Below are 22,460 nucleotides of genomic sequence, written 5' to 3'. Positions count from 1 at the left end.
TCTGCTGTTATAAATTTATTACTGGTTTCTCAAATGTTTTAAGTTACCCATGGTGTATAATACTCTCTGTGTTATCTTACAGGTGATACAAATAAAGTGAACCATAGTATAATTATAAAGAAAATGGTTAGTTGAATGGTGTCCTATAGAGTTATTATATAGAAGACAAACACACGACACATTCTGTTAAGAGTTAAAGTGAAGATGAAAACTGCCCCAAGCTGAGCTAATCAGGTTGTTTTTTGACAGAATTTATAAACTAGGACTAAGAGATTCCAGTTTCAGTCTGGCTGGGTTTCTTGAACAGAAGAGATATAAAAACTTGAGATGGTAGTGTAATGTACTGTAACAATACTGGAAAGCAACGAAAACCAAATCTGCAGAGAGAGAAAGAGAGACAGAAACAGAGGAAAGAAAGAGACAGAAGACAGAGAAGAATAGACAGAGTGGGCTACCCTAGGTCTAATGGTGTTCTAGGTATATATATATACCTATATATAGGTATATATATATTTATATATATTTATTGCCTAGCTCTAGTCACTCTAGAGAAGCTTGAAATCTAAAAATCTTTGGAACTTAAAATTATTATCCTTGGAATACAAAATTTGCATTATTCTTACAAATAATCCCTCACCTACATTTTCTTTAAAATCTTCACTTAAAAAAAATAAATAAAAATAAAATCTTCACTTAATTTAGCTTAGGTTATTATATTTTATTTGTATTCAGTGAGTTATGACTCTAGCAGATCTTTCTAAATTACTTTAGCCTGGACATCTGCCTTCTGCCTCTATAGAGTATGAAACATTCCTTCAGGAGTCAGGGAAGAATCTCATCTATTTACTTTATTATATAAAATTATTTTGCCCATATGATCTTGACAAATTCACCTGAAATCTGTAGGATAAAACTTTAGCAAACCATTTTCTCCCACTAAAATAAAAAGGAATGTCTGTGTCAACAAAAGATGAAAAAAAAATTGCTCAGTAGTCTCTATACGAAGAGCCTACAATGCGTAAAACATGTCATAAATATCTGTGGAAGATAAGAATTTATGAATTTTAAAATAACTCCCCATAACCCATCATGGGATTATTCCACATGCAGTTGATTTAGGAGGAACCCAATTGTTATGTCAAATACTTTTACTTAAAAAATAAAATGTGGAGCCTAGAAGCATGACTTTGGAGACACTAGGTAGAATCTAACTATGTGTATAGCGCATTCAAATTACAGTCAGATGAGATAGCTCAGAAGTTTGGTTATTTATTTTTTTGTGTTTAAAGGCTTTAGCAAATATGTCTAAATTCAAACTTGAGGAGAATTAAAATATTCAGTATTTTCTTCTATTGAAGTTTTGGGTTTCCAAATTGGTCATTTACTATGCTGTGTTCCAGGTGGCTTTTTTGAAACATCTCTCACACATTCATATTGCATTAGAAAACACATGGCAGAAATGAGTCTTTTGACTAGGGAGCTAGCAATAATTTTTCCATGGCAGACAAAATTAACAAAATTACGTCTCATAGGAAGACTCTCTTTCATGGTACTGGGACCATTTGTGATCACAAAACGGACTTTCTTCATTAAATTATTTGTGACACTCTCCAGGATATTGAACTACCAAGAGAGTTGTACTAGTTATTTTTTTTTTAATGGGTATTTCATTGATTTAACATATGTTGAACATTTATGCTTGTATTTATTTTACTTAATTATAATTCCTTTGAACTTTTGCCCTGAGGTAGTTTTAATGTGAAGGCCCAAATCTGAAACTTCTAATGAAATAAATAAATTTTCTTAGTAACGTAATATTTTCCTGGAAGGGTAAGTATTTTTCCAAAAATAACTCATTTAATCATAGGTAATAACTTGCTTTGAGATAATCAGCAAAAGTTTTAAATAATTTAATGGATGAAGAAAGCCCATGTATACATATAAACACAGTTGACATACACATAGGCATATACATACATAAACACAACAAATATTGTTGAGTGTCTACTGTGAAACAGCAATTGGAAATCTAACAGTGAACAGCTAGTTTTGGCTTCACTCTCATCAACCTCATAGTGGGACTATATAGGAAAGAGTTTCAATAAGCAATATACACTATATAAATAATAGGGAGAAAAAGGGTAAGAGGATCCTTTTTTTGTTTATGTAGCTACAAGTTCCCTCCTGATATATTTCTTATTTTCCCTCTAATCACATCTATGCTCACTCAGGATTTTTAGAAATAAACCTTTTCTTTTCTAACCATACTCAAATATTGCATCAAAAATACAAAATTTCATTCTTCCATATTTACATACATGTTTTTTTAATGCTTGGGATACCCATCTTCCCAAATCTTATTCTCATATGTAAAACGTAGGGTTTTGTTTTTATTTTTTCCACTTCTGATGGAAATTGGTACAAGACTTCCCCTCCAACCAAAAATATACAGGTAGGTGTTTTTAAACATAGGACAATAGACAGAATGTGATCCTAAAGAGAAGTAAAATATACAGAAAGCCCCAAGATCACCTCAGTCCTCTGCTTAAAGGCACTATTCTGCCTTAGCAGAAGGAGAAGTTGCTAGTGTAAGGGAAAGAGAGGAGAGTTCAAGGTTGTTGAATGAAGTGGCTGGCTATTTGACCTGGGTTTCTGGAAAAGGAGACTTAAGAAACATGGCTTCAGAAAGAAAGTCCGAAATACCGATAAGAATAAGGAGCACGAATCGAAAGTAAAAATATAACATTGATCATGATCTATATTTATTTCTTTTCTTATATTTTCTGCTCTTAAAATAAGCTCTTTGAAGGCAGTGCCTTTTGCCTCTTTTGTTCATACTATATCCTTAGTATAAGAATGACTCATGGGGCGCCTGGGTGGCTCAGTCAGTTAAACGTCTGTTTTCAGCTCAGGTCATAATACCAGGGTCTTGTGATGGAGCCCAGCATCAGGCTCTCTGCTCAGTGGGAAGTCTGCTTCTCCCTCTCCTTCTGTGCCCCCCCCCCTGCCAATATTATTCTCTCTCTCTCTCTCACTGTCAAATAAATAAGTTGTCAAATAAATAAGTAAATAAAATCTAAAAAAAAAAAAAAAAGAATACTCACACACAGTACATGCTCAATAAATGTTTACTGAATGACCAAGCGAATCTCACATAACTGGAAGCCTCAGGATAGGGCATGATCACAGAAAATGAAAACTGTGACTTCAACTTGGTCCTCTATGATTCTCTTTAGTCAATTTTTGTACATATGTCGCTCAGTGTTCAAGCTCTCCTTTCTTGTAGCCAAAAGCATGATTATCAATAGCCTGTAGGATAGCATGTCCCCTTGTCTTTGCAATGGAATAGGGAGAAAGCCACTCTTTCATTTGTGGAATGAAACTCTTCTCTTCCAGTGTTTTGGCTGCATTATGTCAAGAGTCAACACATGGAATAAAAATAACCCCTACTGGAATGCCACTCATTGATTGGATTAAGTCTCAGTTCCTGAACCTGACTTTAGTTTAGGTGTTGAAATGAGATTATATTATTAGATTGATCAGGATTAACATCTGGGTCTGGAAATGGAGGGAGGAAGACTGGAAACCTGAAAAGATAAGGAGCTGATGGATGCTGTGTAGGTAACCAACACATATATATCTCACACCAATAAATTCAAAGAATTTATTCTCAATAGTGTAACAAACATCAAAATAAAATCTTCTACAAAGAGTAATTTATTGCATCAGAAAGTAGCTGTTTAAAATGAGAACTGGGAGAAGACACTTTAAGGAAGTTTTAGTTGACCTTTAGAACATGTAAGCTAGGAAGTATTAGGAAAAGGGAACTGGATCTGTGCCTGTTTTCAGCATTGCATCCATAGTCCTAAACACAGTCCTTGGCACAAAGAATGCTTCTGTTCAATGAACACTTGATGACTGGATGGTTAAATTCAGGTATTTGTTTTTGTATAGAGAAAACCATAAGCTACAGAAATGCACCTTGCTTCCAGGTAGGATTGTCTCTAAATTCTTCTAGTTATGCATATGAGTTAAGGTTTATCATAGTAATTCTCAAAGAAACAAAAAGACAAAAGACTAGGACCTTAAACATACCATCTTGCTATATTCACTGTATATATTGTTTGTTAGTTTCCCCTCTTTTTCTTCTTTCCTTGAGTTATTAAACATTTTGTATTAATCCATGTTTATCTCCACTGTTAACATAATATTTATATATTTTTTCAGATTTTAGTGGTTGATCTATATTAATCCATGTTTATCTCCCCTGTTAACATAATATTTATATTTTTTTCAAATTTTAGTGGTTGATCTATCTATATCTTTGGTTAATCAGTAGCTAATTTCCAATAATATTATATACTATTTCATAAGTAGTATAAAGACCTTATGACTGTCTACTTCAACTCCTCTACCCAACCCTTTGTGCTATTGCTGTCATGTGTTTGATTTTACACCTGCTATAAACACACAATACATTGCTGCTATTTTTCCTTTTGACATTCAGTTATCTTTTAGAGCAATTTAAAAAATGATTTTACTTTCATTTATTCATTCCCAGTTCTCTTTGTTTCTTAGTGAAGATTCAGATTTCAGTTTGATATGTTATTCCTTCTGCCTGATAAACTTCCTTCAACATTTCTTGCAGGATAGGTCTGCTTGCAATGGATTCTCTGTTTTTGTTTGTCTTAGAAAACCCTTATTTGTACTTCTTTCTTCCAAACTCTTTCTTGCTGGGTAAAGAATGACGAAAGGCATATATATGTATATATATATTTTTAAATCGTAGTTTCTCATGAGAAATCAACTATAGTACATTTGTTTCTCTGATTGTCATGCAGCTGTTCCAAACATTTTCTCTGTCTTTTGTTTTTAGTATTTTTAAAATATGATACGCCTAGGTATTTCCATCTGCCTCCCCCCCACACACACCCCCTGGCATCCCACCAATCCTGAATGGGATTATTTATCCTGTTTGGTGTTTTTGGGCTTCCTGGTCTGCTATTTGGTGTCTAAGATTAATTGTGGAAAATTCTTGGCCATTGGCCACTATTGTTTTTGTTTTTTGTTTTTTTTTTTTTTGCTTTTAATTTTTTTTATTTTTTTTTATAAACATATATTTTTATCCCCAGGGGTACAGGTCTGTGAATCACCAGGTTTACACACTTCACAGCACTCACCAAAGCACATACCCTCCCCAATGTCCATAATCCCACCCCCTTCTCCCAAACCCCCTCCCCCCAGCAACCCTCAGTTTGTTTTGTGAGATTAAGAGTCACTTATGGTTTGTTTCCCTCCCAATCCCATCTTGTTTCATTTATTCTTCTTGTACCCACTTAAGCCCCCATGTTGCATCACCACTTCAATTCATCTGTTTCATTCTGTCCTGATTCTCCTTCTAGGATTCCAGGTAGATGATTGTTGGATTTTTTACATTGTCTCACAGCCGTCAGATGCTTTGTTGTGTAGTTTTATTTGTTTCTTTGTTTTTCTCACTTTTTTTCTCTTTGTGGTTCAATTTGGGTAATTTCCGTTGAACGATTCTCAAATTTCCTGATTTCTCCACTGTGTTGAGCTTACTACTTAGCCAGTCAAAGACAACCTATATCTGTATTACTATGCTATTTATTTCCAGCATTCCCACTTGATCTTCTTTATGGTTTCTTTCTCTATGATGAAACTAGCCATCTAGTCTTACATGTTGTCTACTTTTTCCATCTGAGAGTCAGTAATACATAAATCGTAGTTATTTTAAACTCTGTGTCAGATAGTTTCAACATATTTGCCACATCTGAATCTAAAGTTTCTATTACTTGTGTTGTCTCTGTTGGCCCTGGGTCTCCCAGATGTAGCTTTCAAAATGTTCCTGCTCCACCTCCGCTCTAGTTCTTGCTAAGAAAATACCTCTGTCCGTTCTTTAGAACTAGAGGATTTTTGTTGTTGTTCCCTTTGCCAGGTACAATAGATGTTCATCAGGGCCCTAAGAACAAGTTTTGTTGCTCCTTCCTCTGTAGATTAAAACTTTTGTTCCATAAAGGAGATGGGGGAGGGGTGGGGGCAAGAAATTGTTTCTTGCCCCATTTTCGGTATCTGCTTTCCTTCCTAGTCCTGTAGGAGAGAAGCTGTCTCAGACCCTTCGTTATTTTTCCCTGGTAGCACCTGGTGTGTTTCATGGAGAAAAAAAGCTGTTAGAGTGTGAATGTCTCACCCCGTATCTGCGTCCTCTCCTCAGAAAAAAGCATTTACCTTCTACCACCATTCTGTACTTTGCCTCTGATTTTACAGTTATTCTAACTAATTCCCAGTGGTGTCCAGTGACATCTGCCATAGGTAAGGAAATGCTTGCTTCTTGTCTCTCTCTATAGTTAAATGTCTCTCTCCAATTTTCTGGTTAGTTGTTTGTCTTGCAATCTCAGCTTTCTACTGGGTTCATAACAATCTGTAAATTGGCAGTTTGTCCACCTTTTTTATTTCTATAAGTATAGGAGCAATACTCCTACTTTTCCACATCCTACAGCAGAAATAAGATTCAACAAGACTAGAAACAAAAATATTGTTAAAGAACTACATGTATTCAAAGGTCCCATTTTCTTCAGAAATCAACAATTCTATTTATTTATTGTGAAATTTGTGACTTAATAAAAATGAAAGAGCAAACTCTATTATAAATATATTGAGTAAATTCATAAGTCCCATGAAAGTGACACTCAAATTTAAAATTTTCTCTTTAAGATGCCATTATATTTAAATCACCTGGACGATAACTTCTGAGAACGCACTTTATTATAAATAAAAAATGTTACCCACGATTTATGTTATTGACTGATTGTTGGGTAGGATCTCTTCTGGAAAATTTGAAATTATCCAGAAATTATTGCAGAGATTATAACTGAAAGTGAAAGAACATTTTTTTCTTTCTTTCTTCATGTGTTTCAACTTTTTATTTTTTTACTTTTTTAAAGATTTTATTTATTTCTTTGACAGACAGAGATCATGAGTAGTCAGAGAGGCAGGTAGAGAGATACTTGGGGAAGCAGGCTCCCTGCTAAGCAGAGAGTCCGATGCAGGACTCAACCCCAGGACCCCGGGCAGCTGAAGGCAGAGGCTTTAACCCACTGAATCACCCAGGCGCCCTGAGTTTCAACTTTTTACATATTGTAGCTGATTGAGATCTATCTGGATCTTTGGGTCTCATGAATAATGTTGGTTTTCTGTGTGACCAAATCAAATGGAATCTAAAAGAAGGACAGACTATGAGTGTTAAGACTGCAGTAGGTTGCAATGGTAAAAGATTAAACAAATGGTTGGGTAGAAGCAGTAGTACACAGAGAAGGCAGAAACAAGTACGACATAGTGTAAGTGGTGGTTATAATGTAGTCCCCAAGGGGACTACTATTCCTTTTTATGTGTAACTCAATTTTTCCTTTTGGTCCCAGATAGTGTTTGGAATTAGTTAACGTTGGGCACTTCATGTATCTGAGGAGGAAATGTAATCCTTGAGTACCTAGAAAAATATTTGGTGATACTGAGCCAAAACCAAAAGAAAAATGGCTTCATAGTTTCTTACGTCCTGGTCCCTGCAAACAATTATTGATCAGGTGCACATTCCTTAAATGAATTGTCCCATCAACCTGTTGTTAAATTGCATGTGTAGAAAATGCTATGTTATCTATATTAAAAAAAAAAAAAAAGTTAGTGAAAGATGTTATGTTTTTTAAAAAAGGAAGAGGATTTCAACAGCAACTTGAGGTTTTGCCTCCCAAGTCTAGTTTAAGAGAGAAAGACATAAGGAGAATGATCATCAAATATGGGTTTTAAAATATTATTCTAACACACTGTTCTCCTTTGGCATGAAGTGCCATAACTATGTTCATAGGCAGAGCTAAAGTTCCTGGTTGTTAAAGGAAAGATTGTCTGTCACTCAAACCTGCATAAAAGACCAAACTTGATTTTCAAAGCTTAATTAATCAGATGTATCAGAATGTTTCTTATTTAGCCAAGACGTTTTTAGTACATTATGTAAAAACTTAGAGTGTGAGAAGATATATTTAGAGATGGTATTTAAATTCAAGTGATTAGGAAACACTAAATTTTACCCTCAAACACTGAATTTTACCCTTAAAATTAAGAGGAACCATAAAGATCAAGTCTAGTCATACCCAAATGGGGTCCATGGATCAACACTCACAGAAATACCTGAAAAACATTAAATTCAGAAAATTTTAGTATGTGTCTGAGAGAGGATTCAGTATACATCCTGTGTTTGCCTAGAAAGTGACTTCAGTTTGGTGTCTTAACCAGAATTTAGGATTTCTACCTATATTCTAATTCTCTAATTTCAATTATGCTTACGTTATTAATCTTTAATGATGTGAGATAGTTCTGTTTTGGTACAAAGAGTGTTTAAAATGTTAGGGAAAATAATAAACATTTCTGGCTTCTCACTATACAATTATATATATATATATATATATATATATATATATATATATTTTTTTTCCCCCCCTCACTACATTAAATTGAAGAGATGTGAGCTTCTGTTCTCTTGCTAATTTACAAGATCACCATCTAGTGGCAAATTTTTCCTATAACAAGCACAAAGTCCCTACAGCCCAAGAAGGGTTTCTCAAGGTTTCATGGCCAGCAAATCCATCTGAGACACAAGATGTGGCAGTGTGATTTTGACCAAATCAGGCAACATTGTACAAGTAGTAATATTCCTCCCAGATTTATGAATCATGAGATAATAGCTGGGAAAAGAGTAGAAGACACAAGCTGCATGATTAAATTAAGTTATTAAAGGAGAGGAAACTTAATAGATTTTTTCATTTTCTTTTCATTCTGCCCCGTTCACATTGACAAAGTGTCATACTCTTATTATTATAAAGAAATATTACAGGACACTGCCATAAGGAAAAAGGGATGAATGGTAGGAATAAGGATTAAAGCACTGAAGAGCTTTTTTATTTAGTACTTCTTATAAGTTCTGCTTACCTCCCGCAGAACTGGGTAGAGAGTCTCTCTGAAGCACACTCTATACCCACTTCTTCTTTTTACTTACATTCCTTTAAACCATTTTGGAATCTTCCTGAAGAACAGAGATTTATCCTGTGGAAATACTGTTAGCCCTTCCAATTCCTGCAATACTAGTTGAAAGCATCAACTAAATTTTTGAGACTTTGGACAGGTTGATTTATAGCTAGAGTCAGTAGTAATGTACATGACAGTAGTAATGTACATACAAGGTGGAACTTGAAGAAAGTGAGGATATTTTTTCTTGGCCAAAATTAACACTCACATTAAGATTCTGTTGTGCCTTAAAATTCCAGTAGTAAAGATTAACTCCCACAAATAAATGTACTTCCTAGGGATCCCTAATTTTTCTTCATTTAAAATGTTGTAGGTTATGAAATACAACATTATTTTACATACAACTAAAAAAAGGGGGGGAAGCCCTATCGATTTAATGATGATAGTCTTTAATTGTAAAACTATCTTAATTTCAAAGACGTTAAATTACATTTTAAAAATATATTTGTGGGGGGGGGGGCGCCTGGGTGGTTCAGTGGGTTAAGCTGCTGCTTTCGGCTCAGGTCATGATCTCAGGGTCCTTGGATCAAGTCCCGCATCAGGCTCTCTGCTCAGCAGGGAGCCTGCTTCCCTCTCTCTCTCTCTCTGCCTGCCTCTCTGTCTACTTGTGATTTCTCTGTCAAATAAATAAATAAAAAAGTATATATATATATATATATATATATATATATATATATATATATATGTGGGGCATCTGGGTGGCTCAGTAGGTTAAGCCTCTGCCTTTGGCTCAGGTCATGATCTCAGGGTCGTGGGGTCAAGCCCCAAACTGGTCTCTCTGCTCCGCGGGAAGCCTGCTTCCCCCATCTCTCTGCCTGCCTCTCTGCCTACTTGTGACCTCTCTCTCTGTCAAATAAAAAATAAAATATTTAAATATATACATATACATATATATTTTTTTCTTTCTTTCTCTCTTTCTTTCTTTCTTTTTTGTATTCCTGAACATTCTTGAATGATAAATGAACATTCTGGTAATGAGAGAGAATGGAGAATGAAGACTGATGACACTAACACAAACTGAAGCATTGGTATCAACCAGCAAAAGCAAAACCCTAAGGAAATGGATCATTGGATAGCCATGTTTTGATAGAAGAGGAGGAAGAGAAAGATAAACTCCAACTGCTTCACAAGGTTGACTAAGCCCAGCTTTATTTAGACCATACAATTGCCTTTGAAAAACTCCTTTTAATCGTGTTTATTTAAAGAGGTCACTATTTGAAGTTAGCATACTGAATTCCATAGCTCTTGACCCTTTGGAAAAATAACTGACTCTGAGAAAGGTTAGGAAAGGTGGGAACAGTCTATGAAAAAAACCTTTTCAAACTAGGAAGAGGTCAAAGTACAGCCTGATCAAAGACACAGACGAAATGCAGAAGTATGCGGATAAAGGTAAAATAATGAGCACTGGAGACACCAATAAAAAGAGAAATGCTTTCTTAAGTGCCTAGGTAGGGCTGCACCACTAAGACAGAGCTCTCAGCCATACTGTGGGAAGCACTTGACCCAGTCCTATCCACACACAGCAGAAGCAAAGAAAACAAATAGAAAAATGCAGATTCTGAGTCTCAATTCTAAAACAGGTCAACTCACTGAATGTCAGAGCTCAGAGCAGAGGTATGGGGATAATCTCATTTTCTCTTGGAGCTGGATGATAGTAACACAACTTCCCTTTTAACTCAGTGAGTAAAACAAAAGTAACCTAGAAATTCTCTTCTCTCTCTCAAGAAAAAAGAATAAACTAATGCTGGGGCAAAACAGGACATTACTGAAATAATGTGTTTCAAGGGAATAACTGTGCCCAAATCTAGAATTATGCAATATCTACATAACATTTGAAAGATTAGGGAAATATTTTCTTTCCTAGATTGTATTTTCTCAGGGTTCTAAAATTTGTCATCAAACAATAATTTTTTTGATGGATGACCAATCACTATATCACCATGAACATTGCTGTTATTAATGAAATGAAGTTTTCTTTGGGTGAATAAGATAGGTCAAGGACTTAGTTATAGAGAATACTAGTATCTCTAAGAAATGTGCATTGAGAGTAAGAGTCAGACTACGCCATCCAGGAAATTTCTTCACACATTCACAAATAGTTATCAAACATGCTATGTGCCAGTACTATTCCATGTACTAGGAATACAAAATGTTGAAAACTGATGCTCTCATGGAGCTTACATCACACAAAAAGAGACCGACAAAAATAAGGTAAATACATAAAATATATTTCATGCTACAAAGTGATAAACACTGAGGGAAAAAAAAAGAGTGGTGGGCAAAATTTTTCTGTAAAGGGTCAGAAATTAAATATTTCACTCTTTATGGGCCAGATGGTTTCTGTCACAACTACTCAACTATGCCCTTGTAGCCCAACAACAGCTCTGGACAATATGTAAACAAGTGGGAGAAGCTGTGTTTTGACATAACCTTATAAACTAATGGAGCTAGTCAAGTGGGTAATGAGGGAAAAGCTTTCCAGAAGAGGAAACAGGAGGTGCAAAGGGACTGAGACAGGAGCTTGTCCTGTGTGTGTAAAGGTCACGAAATAGACCTGTTGTTTGTAGACTAGGCTGGAGGCAGCCGGCATGGAACAGGAGGTATGGTCAGATATGTAAGGCCTTATAGAGCAAAGAAAGAATGTTAGGTTTTATTATATGTGAAATGGGAAGTCATGGAAAGATTTTGAAAATAGAAGACATACATATGTTTTATGTTTTATTTTTTTTTAAGATTTTATTTATTTATTTGACAGACAGAGATCACAAGTAGACAGAGAGAGAGGAAGGGAAGCAGGCTCCCCACTGAGCAGAGAGCCCGATGTGGGGCTTGATCCCAGGACCCTGGGATCATGACCCGAGCCGAAGGCAGAGGCATTAACCCACTGAGCCACCCAGGCGGCCCTGTTTTATGTTTTAAAATCATCTCTCTGCTCCTGCATGGATAAATTCAAGGGTAACAAGAAGCTGCAAGAATGATGAGGCAGTGATTTCAGTAATTGGTATGGGACAAGATGGTGTCTTGGCCTAGAGAGGGTGTGATCTCATTGATGAGAAGCAGTTGAATTCTGGATGGATTTGGACAGCTTTGATAACAGGATCTACTCATGGACTGGATGTGTAGTGTGAGAGAAAAAGAGAAGCAAAGGATGAGAGTTTTGTTGTCAGAAATGGGGATGAAGACTGGGAGGTCCAGGGATTTTTTTTGGAAAATTGATTTATTTATTTTGGAGAGAGAGAAAGTGAGAGAGCAGAGGGGAGGGATGGAGAGAGAAGGAGAGAGAGAGTCCCAAGCAGAGCCCCATTGAGTGTGGAACTAATGTGGGGCTCTATCCCAAGACCCTGAGATCATGACCTCAGCTGAAACCAAGAATCAAAAGCTCAACTGACTGAGCCACCCGGGTGCCCTAAGGATTTTTTTTTTTTTTTTTTTTTTTTTTGAGGAGGAGGAAAACACACATCAGTTATTCAGTTTTATATAGATAAAATGTTGGGTATGTAAAGTTTGAGATATCCATTAACATACAAGATATGCACTGGTTCCTTCTCAGTCAGTACCCAGCAGATAGCAATAAGTAGATATGGCAACGAAGAGAGTAAAATCCAGAACTTCCTTATTTATTGAAATCTGTATAGTTATGATTAAGTACCACCTTGGGACTTTTGAAGTAAGACATACATACATGAGATATAACCTTGGTTCTGCAACTTAATAGATAAGCAGGCATATATTATTGTTTAATGTCTGTTTACCCTAATATTCTCAATTAGAGAATATTAATAGGGCCAATCATAAGATTTATGAGAATATAGTGAACAAAAAGCCTCACAAATAGTAAATGTTAAATAAATATCTGATGTGGCTATTATTATCAATTGTCAAAAGAAGTGAGTACTCATCAAACATATTGTCTTTAACTTATCAAAAATAGTACTCATTTTAAAAGACTTCCAGGAGCATGTAGTCTGTGGTATTAGGTTTGGATCTACAAAAATTATGATCTAAGAGTTCATTCAGCCTACAAGAAAGTAAGGACTCCTGGATTATTCAAAACATTTGCTTGCTGTAATTTTACACGTTAAAAAAGGCAATCCCCAAATAAGCTTGGTATCACTTACTTTTTTTTTTTTTTTGCATTTTTTATTTTAAGCATTAAAGGTGGACATATTGTTGTTGATGGCTAGACCAAGGGATTTAGGAAAGAAAAAGGAAGGAAGGAAGGAAGGGAGGGAGGGACCAATGCCAGAAAGTTGCAATGAATAGCAAACAAGTTTCTGATTTTCTAGAGAATAGCTTGTATATACATTTATTTGCTTATTTATTTATTTATTTATTTAGAGACTCAGGAGGGGTAGGAAAAGATGGAGAAACGAATCTCAATCGGGCTCCATGCTCAGCATAGAGCTGGACACAGGACTCCATTGATAACCCTGAGATTTGAGCAGAAGTCCAGAGTACAACCCTTAACTGACTGAGCCACCCAGTTATGCTGTATACACTTTTGTTTTACAGAACTTCCTTCTCTCCGTCTCTCCTCTCTCACAAACTTGTCATATTTCACTCTGCAATTGTTATCCTGGGTGATAGAGCATGACAAGTAGACTGACTTATTTCTTGATGCAAACAGATTCTCCTCTGTGGGTTAAGCCTCTCAAAGAATATCTAAATATTTGTATCATTGTATTTTAGAAGGCAGTAGTGGCATTATTTTCATGTATATACTCTCTATTCTGGTGTAAAATATTTAGTTTCAGGGCACCTGGGTGGCTCAGTGGGTTAAGCTGCTGCCTTTGGCTCAGTCATGATCTCAGGTCATGATCTCAGGGTCCTGGGATCCAGCCCCACATCAGGCTCTCTGCTCACCAGGAAGCCTGCCTCCTCCTCTCCCTCTGTCTGCCTCTCTGCCTGCTTGTGATCTCTCTCTGTCAAATAAATAAATAAAATTGAAAAAAAAAATTAGTTTCATGATGTGCATTACTTGTGTTGAGGTTCACTTCCTGTAAGGAATTTTAAGGACAAAAACATACAAATGTGAATATAAATTACACAGGCTTTTACTGAAATGTGCTGTCCAGTTTCTCATATGGTCCAGGGTGTTCTATGAAAGATAGAATGCCCTTGATAAAAAAATTGTTAGAGATATGTCAGAATATCAGGGCACCTGGGTGGCTCAGTGGGTTAAGCCTCTGCTTTCAGCTCGGGTCATGATCCCAGGGTCCTGGGATCGAGCCCCACATCAGGCTCTCTGCTCAGTGCTCAGTGGGGAGCCTGCTTCTCCCTCTTCTCCCTCTCTCTGCCTGCTTCTAAAAAAAAAAAAAAAAAAAAAAAAAAGATATGTCAGAATATCAACGTCAACACTTGGTCTTGGCCTAGTCATATTAGGATACTAGCTTATCTTTAATATATTAATCAAACAAAAATTATACTCCGCAAATAGCAGAGAGGCAGTGTAGAGGATTGAATTACAATGTTAGGATTCTGACTGATGTGGGTTTAAATTGCAGCTTCATGACTCGCTGTGTGACATTTGAAAATTATTTAACCTCTCTGAGCTTTGGTTTTCATATTTGACACATAATTATAACATCTTAAATTTGGATGAAAGAATTAAATGAAAAAAAAAATGAAAGAAAGAAAGAGTGAAATACCTTATAGGAAGTGTTAGTTTGTTGGATTAGATGTTGGACTACCATTCATTCTTATTGAAGAAAATGACTACCATCATTTCCATTTAAGAGTACCGCAAACCAAAGTTGGAAAACTAAACCTAATAATTAAATTAATATTCATGCTAACTAATGTGTTTGTAATAGCATTTTAAATAGTCAAGGTCTCATTTCTCGCCAAGAAAATGTTCCAATATTGTTGCTTTTCAAATTAAACTTTCCCTGTCTCTCCTCCCCTCAAATAAAACTGTATAAAATCGCCATTGACTGATGCAGAGCAAAAATTTAGTTTAATATTTCTCATCTCCTATGCATGGGAATTAGGTTCTATGAATGCAAAGGGCCTCTATAAAAGTGTTTGAGAAAGTGTGTGGACTAGAGTGAAGAATTATGCCTCATGAGCATGAAACTGTGAATACAGTTCTTAGGGATATATTTTTTATTGATTAATTTCATAGCAAATTTTAAGTAAGGTAAGTAGTCAGTGGTAATTTACATGCCCTCAAATGCTAGAGTGGTGGAGGAGGGAAAGCATTTGTGTTATTTAAAAGATTGACCCTGGAATAAAAATGAGAGAACATCATTACAAAATTGACAATTAACCACTATTTGCACATATTCTCCTACACTGACTTCCCTGTGTTATTATGCCAGTCCATTATTTGAGTAGTTTAACTGGAGTCCTTTTCTTTTCTTTTTTTTTTTTTTTCTTTCCTTTCAAATAGGAAAGAAAGAATGCTAGTGGAAATTTCATTTGTAACATAACTTAATTCTGGATTTTACTTTTGATTACAGCCTGGGTTTACTTTGATGTTTTCAAAATGAATTTCAAAGACCATTTATTCAGTAAATTTTAGAAGTAGAAACATACTGAAACTTTTATCCCGCTTGGTAAGCAGCCATCCTTTAGTTTTATCCAAGTTTTCCCATGAAAATGCCAATCGGGAATAAAACTGACAAATATATTCAATCAAAGATGGAATTTTTTTACTCTTAAGTTGCAAATGGCCTCATTAAAATAAAAGCACCACCTTAGGGATTGCATAAAGTAGAGTATTGGTACCTAAATGGTATTTATGACCAGGCTAAATGTAAAGTGAATTAAAATTTAAAGGATTATAGTCAGGTAGGCCACAGACATCTGTAGAAAAATGTCCATTAAGAAGATGAAAGAACCAGCAGTCCCTGGTGACAGGCACATGTCAGGTTAGCGGTCAGCCATATCAGCCGTACCTATACACTTAGTGCCATAGAAAATGAGAAACACATTGCCCAAGGAGGAAAGTACTTAAGATATTTATTTTAAACTAAGAAAAAAAAATAGCGAAACTAACATTTTGGAATTCATATCCATCATTGTCATCATACTAAAGTCAAATGGCAAAAATAAGATGTGGCTGATAATAAATATTATCACATATGTGTTTATAGATACTGTATACACTCCAACCCATGACTGTATTTATAGAATCAATTGAAAGCATAATCTTTTAAGAGTGTCATTACGTCTTTGTCCCTGTAACCACAAAGAAGAGCTGCTGCACCCTACAAATAAAGACCTTGTTTAATAAAAAAAAAAAAAAAATGTGAAAAAACCTCTAGGGTGTTAATATACCAGGGGATTTATTCCTTTAATAATGTGAATGACTCACAAAACCAGTCACTATATTTGTCATTTTCATGACACAATGCTGTCCTCTGCACACAGCATACATATCTTTCTTGCATCTGCCTCATTAAAATCAAGAATTCTTTTAAAATGATCATCAAATGCTCTTAAGTGATGACTCATAGATACAAGAAATCAAGTCTCTTAATTAAAAGAAACTATTTCTCTCTTCCATCCCCTTCCTTCCCCTCTCCTCCCCTCTGCCCCTACTCTCTTCCCTTCTCTCCTTTTCCCCTCCCCCATCCTTCTCTCCCTTTCCTCTTTCCTAGTCTCCTGCCCTGCCCTGCTCTCCCCTCTTTTTCCTCCCCTCCTCTCTTCTCTCCTCTTTCTCGCTCCTATTCATGGGAAACACCCACCATTAGTGTCCCATAAAATATGCTCAATGTATTGTTTTAGGAAATCAGCTTTGGTATTTGATGTAGCAAAAGATGGTTGAAGTTGTTTATAGCAGAGAAGGCATCTCCATCTCTGACCTGTATTCATAATCCAAGCACAACTGTTTCCCACTTTTAAAGATTGTTCAGAGAGAACATTTTCCCCACTGAGTGTGCAACTCATATTCTCTAGGAATCATGGCTTCCCAATCCAGTTTTAAACTAAGGAGCCCCAGATGCACCCATTGCCAAGCAAAAGTCACTCTCAAATATGGGTTTGTGTTCCCCAAAATACAGAAAAAATAGTGTTTTGCAATCTTATTTTGCCTTGGAACAGAGTTCTTTCATCATGAGTTTTTATTGCTAGTTCACTGGACATCTCAATGCTGTTTGGGTCATCTTCCCTGTCTTTAAGAATAAACTGGTTTAATGTTGCTCTTCTCCTATTTTATCTCTTCAGTCTCCATGTTTTATTTCAATAGACTTCCTTGGTAGGTGAAATCTTTGATGCCGGAAATAAGAAATGGAAGAGAATGGCTCCAGAATCACCATTTCCAAAGCCCAGGATCTTCTAGTTGGCACCATACTACCACAACCCCCTTAACTTTATCTATATTCTTTATAAAATGATTGATAACTGCATTCTAGGTTGTGAATTGGCCTGACAACACCGCCATACTAGAGGGTGTGCTGAAAGATGCGTGTTGAGTATCATCTTTAGGACAGGAATTGAAGCAAAACCCTGGTAGACTTATTGAGGGTCATGTGGTGGTAAATGGATTAGATATATGTCAGCAATCTCAGATGTGCAATTAGGGGTCTAATGAGAAACAAAATGGAGATAAGTGGACCAGGTGATAGTTGGGAAAAACAGAATGTACTCCAAGATAATCAGGGGAACAAAATGGGGATAGTTGTATCATAGCCCAAAGAAAAAGACTTGGTCAAATTTGTATATACGGTGTGTAAATTTCTAAAATCTAGGTTTTTTGTTTGTTTGTTTGTTTGGATTCTAGAAAAAGTATTCTGCTGCTTACTTTCATTTCACTTTTAAGCAGCTCTCTTCTAGGGCAGCGGCTCTCCTGAGATGACCTCCTACCTGTGCTCCCTAGTAGAAGCAATGCTCTGGGACTCTTATACCTTCCCTACTATCAACGTGAACTTGACCTCTATATCTTTATTGCAGTACCTTGCCCTCAACTCTGTTGGCTAGTTTGTTTTAATTAAAATTATTGAGATACTGGGTAAATAAAATTTGCATGTTTTCTTTTTTCAGATTCTATATTGTAAACCATTTAAAGAAGATTTGAGTTAAAAAATAGCAAGGATTTCAGGTGGAAAAGCAAGACAGTGATGGTAGTGATTTAATTCTCAGAGAACCTCTAATCATGTATCCACGCAGCTGGCTACTCCATCTAGATGCAGGGATTTTCCTTCCAACTGATACAGACCTACATACACCAAATTATTTCCTCTGAAACAAGCTACCTGTCTCATCAATACAGGCTTGGTAGTTTTCTTCCAAAACTCTCTTCTATTAGATACAATGTTCTGTGAAATATCAAAAAGAATGCTGAATATACTTAGAAGTAAAGGAGATGTCTTAATGTGTTTTGGCTATGTCAAAGCATGTGTGCTTGATAGGGAAAAATTTTCACACCACTTCAATCCCAGACTTGACTCTTCAGGGAGCAATCTCAGATGGCCTCATTAGAGAGATGTTAAATTTGGGCTAGCCTCAGATGGTCTCGAGTTTGATTTCAGCTTGCCATCTCTAGAGATTGTAATCTGAATTAGATAAATCATTTGGAATATTTTTCTTTATCACTTCCCTGTTTAAGGTGTGTACTAAAATGGATGTGATATAACTAAATAGAAAGAATAAGCAAGAAGAGGCCTGCACTGCTAATAAAAATAGTACAACCCACAAGCAACTAAAAAGCTGCTCTAAAACATTTCCTTATAATTTACTAGGAGGCTTAAACTTAGATTCTGTCCGGTTTGAAGAAAAGAGGAATTTCAAGAATGAGGGGGGCTCTCCACTGAAAATAAATGTCCCTCACTAGGTCTCTCAAGGGTTCAGATAGAAGCTCAAGTTGGTTTGTAAACCTCCAGAGTCAGAGGTTTGAGGGGAGAGGAGTGATTGCCGTGTCCAAGCCTTATATAGCTCATCGTTATTGGTTTGTTTAAGAAATGTCAGGCATTTCCTCTTCCCAACCAGGACAGTCCAAATAACAAAACTTGTGTTTACACAATTTAGAATTTCAGCACAATATCAACTAGCCTTTGAGTTTAAAATAATAACAAAGAAAGGTGTGGAATAATTTAAGAGATGGTAAGGAGTCTCTTGAGGTGACTATTATATTGTGCCATGTTAATGTTCTTAAGCCCTGGGTACTTTTCTGTAGTTGAATGTGTATTTATTGAGAAATGCTGTCCTCTGTGTCATATCTCTGTGCATGAAACTATTATCTGAAAATAGATATTTAAAATAGTGTCATTGTTAAGATTAGGGTAGGGGAAGTCAGCATGTTCTTGATGAAAATACCATTGGAACCTACCCTTAAAATATCAAGAAAATGCCATGTTATTTTGATCATTTTTTTCAGAAAGTAAATCTGAAAACGAGAACAAAACAAGCAATGTGTGGAACTCAGTACCCAAATGCTTCTTCCTGGAGCTGTGGATTTGGATTGACTAGGGCACACCTGGACTTAGCCCCAAGGTTTGGGGTCCATTTCCAGGCCAAAACCCCAGTTTCCAGTTCAGGGCTCCCAGATTCCATTAAGAGTTCCCGTGAATCAGGCAGGGCTAATTCAGTCTTGAACAATCAATCACTCTCAGTACATTTTGTGAGTGGGAGTGATTGATGGTTCTCCTCTGGTCATGGCTGACCTAGACGTAGGAAGTGGACCTGAGCACAATACCTCATGTGTGAGTGGCTTATTTGGAATCAGTCAACTGCAAGGAACTCTCTTGTGTCTTCCTTGGTCTTTCCCTAGATAGTCCCATAGCCTCGTGGCCTTTCTATGCAGCCTCCTGCTTGTTGCAAACTACTGTTTCTCTCTCCTTCCCCTCACTCTCAGAAAATAGCTGCGTGTTTTCATAGCTAGACCCCAATTTTCCCCCACACGTTCAATTGTTCTTCTATTTGATCTTCAACTGTTAGAATCTGATCTGCTAATTTGTCTGCTCCTCCTCTTCTCTCTTCCCAAACCTGAGTTTTTGCAGTAATTGTCTTTTCTCTTGTTTTCCTATAGAAATGTTAGAAAGAAAAAAAAAATGTAATGTGAACTTTTTTTCTCCTCTTTCTGACATGGTTCTTTTGACAATGAGGTGAGGTGCGTGGTAGGGAGGAGGAGGAGAAAGTATCTCCAGGGTTTTGTGAATTAGAATGTTTTGTCTGCCGTGTTTGTAGCTAGTTATCTTCCATTCTCGGGAATATTCGCGTTGCATTTCAGAGAACAGTGTACCATTTTGTAGATGTTATCATTACGGCCTTTTCACCCAGAATTACCGCGGCTGTTACAGTCACTACAAGGAAATGCTCTCCCACTCATTTCTCTGATAAGAAGCTGCCTCCCGTCCTCGTACTTCCCATGGTCCACTAGCTGGACTGAGATATTTGCAGCAAGGGCTTCAAAGGGAGGCTAATAATGTGCATAGTTTTCAGGATTGTTATTTTCCACCAAAACTCACTGAAGTTGTGAAAACCCTTATGAAAAATGATTAGAGAAGTTGCAAAAATTCACAGACAGACACAAGGCAAAACTCAAAGCACTGCTTTTCATCATTTTGGTAAAGTGAAAAAGGAAGGGCTTGCTCTTCTTTCCTTTCTCATGGCAAATCGTGATTCCAAAGCACATCGACCACATATATTTATGAAATATTTGACAGGTTCCTTTAAAGGGGAACGCACAATTTCAATCACTCAGGGAAAAATAGCTAGTGATTTTCTCATAGGTTACAAAGGAAAGGGAGATTATTATTTAGTGTGTAGCATATATTCATGTATTTATTCAAAATAAGGATGGAAATGAATATATAGTCCTATAAGATATGATAATTTGAGAAAGAATATTATAATAATATATAACATGTATACATATCATGTGTATGTTCAATAATATATATACATATTAAAATATATATATACACATATAAAGAAGATATGTATATATATAAACTTTCATAGATATAGATATATGAATTGATATAATTCAAAAGAACAAACTATTTTGTAAAGAAAATAACATAAGTACAGATTCTCTTTAAAATATATTTGAATCTCTTAGAGGAGGGAAATGTTTTTCTTGAGAAACTTACAGACTGATAATTTCATTTAATTAATAATTGCAAAAACATTCTATGTTCTTTTGTAACATCTTTTTTTTTTTTTTTCCTTTTCTGGTCTCTGCTAGGAAGTGCAAAAGACCGTAAATAACATAATAACTTGTTAAACATACAAACAAAACAACTAAAGAGGTCCATCTCCGTTTGGTTCTGTAAGTATTTTCAGTAAGGGTTGGAAGGTTAGTCGGTGGGTTACTTGTACTGGGGGACAAAAAGCAGGCAGTGTGGCCTAAGGGACAGCAAGTTTTTGCCATGTGGCAGTATCATATATTTGGCCTCCTTCGTTGGCTCAGAATTGCAGGGACAAACTCTCCCCTGCTTTGTCCATGTGCAGCCCAGCTGAAGCTCACCCAAAAAGAGACTTTACCCGTAGGGAGGGGCAGCTAAGGGGGCCTAGGGCCCACTCTGAGCAGTCATTCTATTCTCTCGAAGGTCTCAGTGCTACCACAGAAGCAGGATTGTTTAAGCCATTGCTGAAGCACAAAAATATTCCTTTCCCGTGGGCCATGTCACCACCCTTAGACTGAGAGCTAGGCTCGCATTGTGGTCATTAGAACAAGAGGACGTGGAAGTGGGTGGGAAGGAAGCAGGATTTCTTCCATCACATCCTGAAGACTATGTTTCTAGCTCCCTCTCAGATAGGAAAGGGCATTGCTGCTAATTTTTTTTTTTTAATTGAGGAATAAAGCCATTTTTTGAAATTAGACTCATTAAATGTACATGTGGCTTACAGCGCAGGAAATGTCATGGTTCTTAACCAAATAAGAGCTAAGGAACTATCCAGTTATTTTTTTATTAGTAGTATCTGCACATCAGAATGTGTGTATTAATGTTATTTGATGAGATTATTGTCAAGCAAAGGATATGCTGGAGAGATAGGATTGCTTTAATGCTAGGGACAGGCAGATGCGTATCAAATGTACATAAACATCCAAAAACAGATAAGAAAATATTGGCCTTGCTTCAAATGAGATGGAGGCAAAGATAGGCAAGAATTATTTATCAGAAATGGAGTGGAAAAAGATCAGGGCCAGGTATGTAGAAGCTTCAGGGTCTGCAGTTGCAAGCAAATGAGCAGTAACATTTTAGATACAAGTTATTGAAGTGCTGCTATACTTTGTTAAGTAAACAACTAATGAAAATATATGAGAGGTGAAAAGGTAAATATGTTGTCCATCATTACCTACAAATAAAGAGTAATTGAGCATATTTTGAGGTTTATTCCCTTCATAACTGTGAAACAAGATTAATTTGAAAACAAACTCTCATTTCTGTACTAGTGGCCTTAAATCCAGATGGTAGTATTCT

The sequence above is a fragment of the Mustela nivalis genome (assembly GCF_964662115.1).
Source record: "Mustela nivalis genome assembly, chromosome: 11".
NCBI lineage: Eukaryota > Metazoa > Chordata > Mammalia > Carnivora > Mustelidae > Mustela > Mustela nivalis.
The sequence above is the reverse complement of the archived record's forward strand: the minus strand, read 5'-3'. Positions refer to the sequence as shown.